This window comes from Nymphaea colorata, chromosome 2 (genome assembly GCF_008831285.2).
Source record: "Nymphaea colorata isolate Beijing-Zhang1983 chromosome 2, ASM883128v2, whole genome shotgun sequence".
Classification (NCBI taxonomy): Eukaryota; Viridiplantae; Streptophyta; class Magnoliopsida; order Nymphaeales; family Nymphaeaceae; genus Nymphaea; species Nymphaea colorata.
In genome coordinates, this window is record NC_045139.1 from 14,361,159 (window position 1) to 14,370,833 (window position 9,675).

Here is a 9,675-nt window from a genome sequence, read left to right on the forward strand (position 1 = left end):
AAATCTCAGCAACATTCTAGAGGTGGCCTTGTATGCCAAGTGGTGCGAAAACTTCACTGTGTATATGCTGTCTGCCATGTGGATCATAATGGGCTTCAATCTTATCATCTCCCATCTTGCGCCACAGGGAATTGGCTGCCGAAAGGAGATCTAAAGCGAAAAAAGGAAAGAGAGAAGCTTTGCGATTGGGTCGATTTGATTTCAGGAAGACCTTCATCCGAATCCAAACTGTTTGCCTTCCTCAGTCACTATCATAATAACCACGAAAAGTTTATTAAGGTCAATTGAATTAAATGAACCAGTGATTCTCCTGATCGAACAGGAACCCAATGGTGGTTGTTCCATTGATGTGGACTAACCACTTAGTTTTCGCTCAAAAGAGGACATGAACAACGTTGTTTCCAATTCTTTTGCATCATTATGTATGCAAACCAGCTTCTTTTTCTTAATTAAGCGTAAGGAGCGATTATTTAGTGAACACTATATATCTGTATATATTTAGGAACAATAATTTAGCGCTTGTTCTCAAACGACAACTTGCAAGAACATTTGTCCATGCATGGCTTCACGTGCAATAGTTTGAAACTAGAAAATTTTAAAGAAAGGAATATGCAGGCGTATATGAACTGGAAAATCTAAGAGATGAACAACAAAACAAAGTTGAAAAAGCAATGGAAGGATAAGAGATTCTTAGACAGAAACACGGATAGCTAGCTAGACACACATGTCCTCTAGCAGTTTGAATTATTAAAGAGATGCATGATTGCAACGTTGAAGTATGTTTCTTCTTCTTGTGTTTTTGCGGTAGCTGATGATCCTATGCTCCTTCGCACCCTCGCATACGGCAGCGGAAAAGACGTTTTCCTTCATTTCTATCTGTAGTCGTCTGTTTGGAATTTTCATCAACTCATAAAATGCCAAATTACGATACATGGCACTTGCCCATTCCTCACAAGTCACAAGTTTCAGTTTAGTTCTTACGCGTATGACAGAAAGGGAGAGAGGGAGTCAAATGTGTACGTCTGCTTGTGAGTCTGTGTCTGTACTTATATATATGGGAATTGAAATTGAATGACTGCCGGATGTTGCTTAACGTTGAAAATTTTAAAAACATCATTAACAATCTTTAACACAGGGCCATTAGCGGCGGTTTATGGTATGGCAACAATTTATGGTTCTTTCAATACTGCTTGATATGGTTTTAGCAACGAGTTTAAATTTTTTAGCCGGCCGCTGAATCAATCTCTCTCTCTTTATATATATATATAAACGTAGACCTACCAAGAATATATATATATATATATTCTTGGTAAGTCTACCTTAAAACATGTTAGTAGGGTAGGAAAGTTGTGTTGTTATGTGCATGGCAGCACCTGCCCCAAGCGGGATGCTCATAAATGCATTTCTCGGGAGACAGGCTTCTGTATTGTATGACATACAATGACTTGTCATACTCACTGTCGCCTCATCGGTATTATAAGCTTGTAGGTGAATGCATCCTTTACAACCCCGCGAACTTAGAGTAGCACCGGCGAGACGCTGCCCTGCAAGAGGACACTGCCTGGATTCTGTACTCAAGTCCAGCCGTTTACTTAGACAGGGTGGGTTGCTGGCTGTTTCTTGAGATCGAACAGGGATCTATTCCCGGGCAAAAATAAACAGTAAAAAACTTTTACTTCTTACCACAGACGAATGAATCAAAGTTGCCCTAAATGTATGTACGCGTTTGGTTTGTCACACAAGAAAAGATAAATTTTGCTACATTGGATATGCCGTCTCATTTGCACCCCTTATTTTCTAAGTGATTAATGATGCTTGGTGTGTACGTGTTTGCGTGAAGTGGATCAGCTGGGCAAGAGGAATAAATGGCAACTTTTTTCTACCTTTTAAAAGGTGACCTCACAAAGTGGGGAATCTCCCCGGAGGCAAAGAATGACCACGACATGAGCATTTTTAAAAGAAACACCTGTTCTATTCTTTCTCCCTGAGGCAAAGAATGACCACGACATGAGCATTTTTAAAAGAAACACCTGTTCTATTCTTTCTCCCTGAGGCAAAGAAAGACCATGACATGAGCATTTTCACAATCTCAAAAGGGAAAAGAAGCACCTGTTCTTTTTTTTCCGGGGATATCTATCGCTTGGCAGAAAGCCAAAGCTCTACCCAATTTCTTATCTCTTCGGGATACGAAGCATCCAGTTATTATGTGCCTTACCTTAGTTCTGCATATGGGATGTCTGAGAACGGGGCATAAATTTGATATGCAGTTAATGGGATTAGAACCTAAATCTGAACGATGAGATTAAACCCAGAACCGGTCGGAGGGAAAGTGCTTTATTTTGCTCCCAAGTAGGGATCTATGGGGCGGTTGGTGGCCATAAGCCTGTTATGCCAATCTTGAGGTGAAGCATTGAAAGTAATAAAGAGTTAATTTCTCTTTTTATTGTTCAATTAATATTTGAAGTAAGAAAAAGAAGATTGAACAAAAATACTAAAAAGTAGTATTCAGCCTGTGGAAGCAAACATAATATAATACTTATGGGCACCACTTTGGTCGCTTGCAACTTTAAATCCCGTAAAAAGGAGTTCAGGATTTGGAGATGGTGGACGGATAAGGGACGACATTCCGTGACCCAACTTTCAGCCATATATTCAAATCCCATTGTAAGGTTCCATAAAGCCACTTGTCCGGATAAGTTGGGATAAACTGAGATATTCTCATTTGACTTTCTGATGGGCAGCACCTATGCCGGAGGCTAAATTGCCATTTTAAATTCTGACGGAAGTGTTCACACTTCACAGGGAAGAGACTTCCGGCGAGAGCGATGACGCCGGTGACGATGCCGGTCTTGGCGGCGATGGCTAAGTACTGAGGCGAGAACGTTAGCTCCGTTAGGGAGGGAGGGCTCACTCCCCTTTTCAGGTGTTAATCAGAACACGCAAAGGTCAAGTTTTCCTTGTTTATTTTTTAAATTTTAATCTTAATTCAGGATATTTTAAACTTATTTCTTCAATAAAAAAATATAAAGTTCACACATGCGGATCTCCATTAGTGAGAAACCGATAAGAGTCACGATGAGTGGTTCTTCTCTTCGTTTTGTGTAGGTTAACTTTGGACAATGGCTTGTAACATAGTACATATAAGTTAAGTTTTTCAAAGCCAAAAATATACGTTGTTATTTGCCTTCTTTAAAGAAAATAATTACTTTTACATGTCATAACTTTATAAGCTATTAATGAATTAGAATATGTATTTACTTAACATATTCCACAAACTTATATTGCCATGTCATGTATTGTAGAAGACATATATAGTTTAATCTTTTTTGTACTTTAATGTCATTTTATGAAATAAATAATGTGAATGGCTAAAACTATGCAAAATTTTATAAGGCAAAAACTCCAAGTTTAAGCTAAATCATTTAACTTAAACATATTGTCCTTAGTAAATTTACTTTGGAGAAACATTTAGAAACTCATATCGGACAAATTAAAATATGCCTAGTCAAAAGAGTGTGACAAAAACATTTTGGAGTGCTCGATCTCAAGATTTTTCTCTTTCCTTCTATGTCACCAAGATGCGAGGTGCGGGTGCAGGTACGACACATTTCAAAAAATTATGGTGCGGCAATAGTATTTTTTATTATTATTATTAATTTATTATAGTAACATATTAATATATATATATATATATATATATAGAGAGAGAGAGAGAGAGAGAGAGAAATAGAATGAAATTTACAGAAATTTATTTTTTAGAATAGTGAAAGTGAATGGTGTTTTTAAAATTTTTTAAAATTATTTAGGCATATATGTTTATTGAAGGATGTCTCACTATTTTAAAAATATATGTAAAAGGATGGGGTGGAATGAAAATTTTCATTCCCATAGGGGGTAAGGACCCGAGGTGGGTTCCTCTTACCTCTTCCTCTTTGTCTCCCTTTTCCCTTTTTCGTTTCCCTCCCTTTTAGTTGTCCTTTCATTTTGTAGGTGAGTATTAGATGTAGGGAAGAAGAAAGGTGGAGGAAGGAGAAGCGGCGGCAGTGGGAGCAGCGGCGGTTAGAGTAACTAGGGTTTTTTTTTCTCTCCTATCTGTTTTCCCCTTCCTTCTCACCCTGTCTCGCCCGAGCTTTGTCTGCACTCTCTTCCTCCCACACTTTTCGCTCGCCCTCTCTTCATCTCGCCTTTAGTCCCCCTCAGTGCCCTCACCTTTGCTCTCCTTGTTCCCCCAAAGCCTGTCGCCCCTCTCCCTCTATCCTGAGCTTTCGAGTCGTCCCTCTTCCTCTGTCCTGAGGTCTCTCTCTGTGTTCCCTTTCTATCTCTTTCACTCTGGCAGGTAAGCTCTTATGCCATCTCTTCCGCAGTCCCTCTCCTCTCCCTACCGCCCTTTTTCCCGCACACTCTCTCTCTCCCTACTGCCATGTATCCCTACTGGTGCAGTTTGGGTGCGACCGTTTGAGCTGGTGCGGTTTTGATGCGAATCTTAGTCGCACCCGCATTGCGTCGACGCGGGTGCGGGTCCATTTTTGCCGCACCATGGCGACATAGCTCTCCTTTAGAAATTTTGAAAAGCCGTACATTTAATTTAAAGTGAAGCGGTTACCTATTCACCTTGTTTATTGAAAAATGAAAAGCATACTATTAAACAAAATAGGTTATATGTAGTCCTTTTAGTAATTCTCTCGTTTCACTTTACCTGCTGGAGTTGATGATCTTTTGTATATGAAAGTAATTAATCTTCGAAACAAAACCAACTTACTTTCTCACTCTTTATCTTAGGGCCTGTGTGGTTGGAAGGAAATGGAGGGATTCAGCAATCTCTCCTGTGTTTGGTTGGCTAATTAGAAAGGAGGGAAAGGAAGGGAAAGAAAGAAAGTCTGTTTGGATGGGATGGGAGGGAAAGAAAAGGAAAGGAAAGGAAATGATTGTATAGTGTAAATTCAATCCCTTCCAAATCGGACGGATTGGGAGGGAAAGGAAAGGGAGTAAGTACAAAAGTGTTGACTGCCCACAATACCCCTCCACGTTTTTTTTCTCCCTGCCTCTCAACCTTTTGACTATTGAGGGTATTATTATAAATTGTATTGTTTCCTTTTCATTCCATTCACTTTTATCCAAACAAGCCTTTATAATACCTCTTTCCATTCCATTCCATTCCCTTCCCTTCCCTTTCTCTTCCCTTCCCTTTCCATTCCTTTCCCTCTCTTTCCCTCCATCCCTTTCCCTCCCTTTCCCGCCAACCAAACAGGGCGTTACTCCTTGTATGAACTCAATCTTCAAAGCTAAACCACCTTAATCTCTCCCTTTCTGCAGACGATCTTTAAGATACCAGTTCCTTGAGTCTGGACGTCAATCTTTCTTTCTTTTCCCTGGTTAATCTAATGGAATTAATTTCATACATGAAAGCAATTAGTTTGAAAGCTCAGACAGTTTTGTCACTATATCTTTCTCTCGCCCGCAGACACACACACATATGCACATGCAGATGCACCCACCACTTGGACGCCGTGCTTCTCGGCGTGAGTGAGATAGACGAGAAGGCTGCCGAGTACCACCGACGTCAGTGGCGCCGCTGCCAATACCCAGAAGAACCTTGGCCGCCTCTTGCTCTGTTCATGCAGAAAACACAGTCAGCTTTCTATTCCCAAACTCGACCTTCGATCTTTCTTTCCCTCGTTCAATAACAAGAACAATACACATAAACACCGAAGAACAAAAGATTAAAAGAAACAAAGAAGCCGCATTTGATATTAGCAGCAGGCGCCCACAAGGCCCTCCCCTAGGACCTCCACAACACTAACCCTGGGTTCTACAGTAGGGGCAATCTGAATGAAAGCTCAGCCATGGGCGCAGGCACTCCGGGTGGTATCTGTGGAGGCATGGAAGATGCATGACCGTCTGGTGCAAGTGGAAGACATCCAAGCAAACCGGGCAGACCTCCGTCTCCGAGCTGAGTCGGTCCGATACGGCCGTCAGGCAGAAACCATTATTAGCGGCCGAGCACACAGTGACGGTGGGTTCTGATCTCCTATTTGTTGTAGACCCGGACCCGGACATGGTCCCGCGACCCCAACTAAACATTCCATTCCATCTGCGTTTGCTACAGCAAAGAAAATCAAATCATCGGTCGCTTCCCACTTTACATAAAATTCCAACGTGATGCTCAATAGCAAATTTGTAGCAAACGTGCGGCACGTATATGGAAATTCGTGAAGGTAAGGTCAGGTCCGCTTCGAGACTGTCATGCTTTTGAGGGAAAAAAAAAAAAAGAAAGGCCCACAGCAAAAACTAATCTTGATTCTAATAAAAGATATGTTAACATTAACGAAATATCCTTTATAAAAACTAATCACCCCCCAGCCAATGGAAAATTTTCCATTTTTTTAAAATGGGTATGCATTTTTAAACTTTATGAGCAAATATTGAACAACTTTTTGGATTTTTTAAAAATATTTTGGCGGTTTCTCAAAGAAGATACGAAATCAAGGTTGCTGTTCACAATTTTGCAGAAAGCGAGAGAGATAGGGGAAACAATGTACTAGTATACCATCACAATATACTAGTATATATAAATCATCAGCAGATCATATCATCGGATGCATGTGCGAGAGAGAGAGAGAGAGAATGGACTCCCCTTCCCGGCAACAAAGCCCAGCGACCCAAGAAGTTTCAGGCCTCTTGGATGTCGACCATGTCTCCTTCTCCGAGCCGTGCCGCCATTGCGTCACTAAGAAGCGCCATTGCCTGCACACTTCCGACATTATTGTGATGGTCAGTGAAATTCACAGGATCATGAGCTTCAGGTTTTCCTTCCATATTCGGCCTATCTGCCTCAATGACTACGTCCGCCACTGCTATGAGCAAGCTCAATGTCCATTGACATCTTTTCCCGAGATGAAAAGGAGAGAGAAGGCTTTATAATGAGGTTAAAGCACAACGTCCGGATGTGTCCAGATCCGAGGTGTGCCTGCTCGCTATGTGATGCTGGATCCAGTTAAAACTGTGCAATTGTATAACTAGAGATAAGAAGAGAGGGGATGATTTACTACCTGCAGCCAACTGGTTCTCAACCCATCACTAGTAAAAGCCTTACCGCTTTTGTTCTGCACCAGCCTTTCTTCTTGTACACGAATCAACGTTTTCGGCAATTTCATTTGGTTCAGATTAACTTTATGTTGCCGTTTTGGTTGTTTCCTTCTCAGTCATTCTAGCCTTCATATGCCTTTCCGTTGACTGCTGGTAGTAAATCAGCCCCTCTCTTCTTGAAAATGGTATATTCAACCCTTACATCTCTGGAAAAGATGTCAATGTATATTCATTTGCTTATAGATGAACTTGCTTATAGCAGCAAGTTCATCACAAATAAACTTGAATCCAGTTATGTACTCAGTAATAGACTTATCTTGTTTTTGATAAGTCTGTAACTTCCTCTTCCATAGAAAATGTCTCTCTTTTGATTTGACTCACGTACAAATGTTGTTGCTGTCTTCCGCACTTTTGCTGAAGTCTTGTGTCCAATCACTACACCCAACACCTCTTCAGACAGAGATTTTGTAATCTAGCCTCTAAGCAATCGATCTGATTTCTTCCAAGCATTGAAATAAGGATTAAGACTGTTGAAAGGTTCAACAATTTTAGTAATTTTAATGGTAGAACTTGGCATAGGAATAGTGCCATCAATAAACCCAAGAACATCCTGGCTTCCTATGAGACCAAGGATCTCAGTTTGTGAGAGCAGAAAATTCTTATGCGTGAGCTTGATCGAGACAAAATTAGCAACATTCACATTTGAAGGGAAGGAAAACTTAGCTGATGATATTGCTGAGGACGATGCCCTTAAAGTAGCCAGAAAGAAATCAGCAAGAGAAGGTCTTGGAAGAGCTTTAACCCAGTTGTGATACCATAAAAAATGCTCAAGAAGAGAAATTTTATGTGGTTCAGATATTTTCCTACATCCACAGTACTCAGTCATCAAAACGATGATGAGTCTTCTTTCATTGCCTTAGATTTTATACAAGAGGTTGGTCGATTACAATAAGTTTTTGAGTTTCTTTCAGCCTTAATTAGGGAATTTTGTTTCCATAATATTGCCAGAACCACGCACCTGATTTGTAGCTACTTATGGTGTCAGATCCTTCTTTCCATAATTCATATATGAGAATTGTGATCATGCATTGTCTTCTTTTTCAAGTTTATCATGCAATATTTTCTTTTCAACCTGAGTTGCTATGATTGTGGGTAGGTGTTATTTCTTCTAAAAGTTGACTCATGGTGAACTCCAAGGGCACAACTCCCCATGTATCAAAGATGTGACACACACACAACTATAGATATAAAAGATTGAGACAATGAATACATGCGAAATGCAGAAATTATTATTAGGAAAATAAAATCTTTTAAATAAGATGGACATTAAGTTTAGGCATGGGGCCTGAACCTGAAAAAACTAGCCCGAACCCTCGACCCGATCTGAAGAAGTGTGTGTATAATGTCTTTCTATTAAAAAAAATCAGAGGAGATAGATCTTCCATTTGAGGAAGAGAGAAGCCCACCTTATACCGTGTGATTGCATGATGCATAGGGTAGTTGAGGGTTGCTCAGCTGTCCAATTATTATTAGATCCAATTATATATTTTTGTTTGATCAAGCACATAACATGGAGAGCGATAACATGAATTTATATTAATTGGACAAAGTGTATCTACTTCGCTTCTTCTCTGTTAATGCCAGTAATGTATATGAGAGTCTCATCAATTATTGTAGAGGCTAATGATGCAAGAGGAGTATCTTGAACAAAGCTGTTAGGCTTAAAGCTACACTGGAAATATTATTTAACGAGCGTAGTCATTTCAATATTTTTAGACTTTCTTCTTTATTTGTATTGATGTGACAGATTGGAGGCTCACCAATTAACCAACTAAGAGATGGCGTCATATTTTACACTTTTATGGACAGAGTATGCCTCTGAGTCGTGAGTCGTGAGAGATTGACGATCGGCCAACCAAGAAGTGGCGTCGATGGGGTTCATGGAAGAAAATGTGGTCAAGTGAGGAGGTGTCTATTCGTCGACTTTTATGGAGGTCAGGCCAAATGTATTTAAGAAAGCCACTTGTAATTACGAACTAATTTAGGGATTGACTGCCCTTGCCATTGCGCTTTCATTAAAAAAGAAAACAGGTTGCTTTTGTCCAATTGAAAATGTGTGGCGTTCTTCTTGGAAGGGTTGGTTTGAATGGGATTAGAACCTAACAAATTAATTGAAGATCAAGGGAATCCTTTATTGCCTGTTGACTATTTAACATAAAACTAAACAATTAATAACATTTAGGAGGTGTTTGGTTGACACTTCAAAACCAACCAGGTTTTTGGACAAACTCAGTTTTGACAAAACCCAATTTTGTAAAACTAAAAAATAAAAAATTTGGTTCCCATTAGGTTATTCAAAAACATGCATCTCCCAAACCTGTAGGACTCGATGCTTTCGGGTAAGTACGTAACTCATGACCCAGTTTGATGGCGATCTGACTCGGGTCAATTACAATATATATATTGCAAAGAACATTGCCAGTATCCACCAACGTCTGCTCCTCTTTCCTCATTTCTGCCATCCTTTTTCTTCTTCTTCAAGATGATATTAGAAAGCTGAGCTTATTTACCCATTAATGAACGAACAGC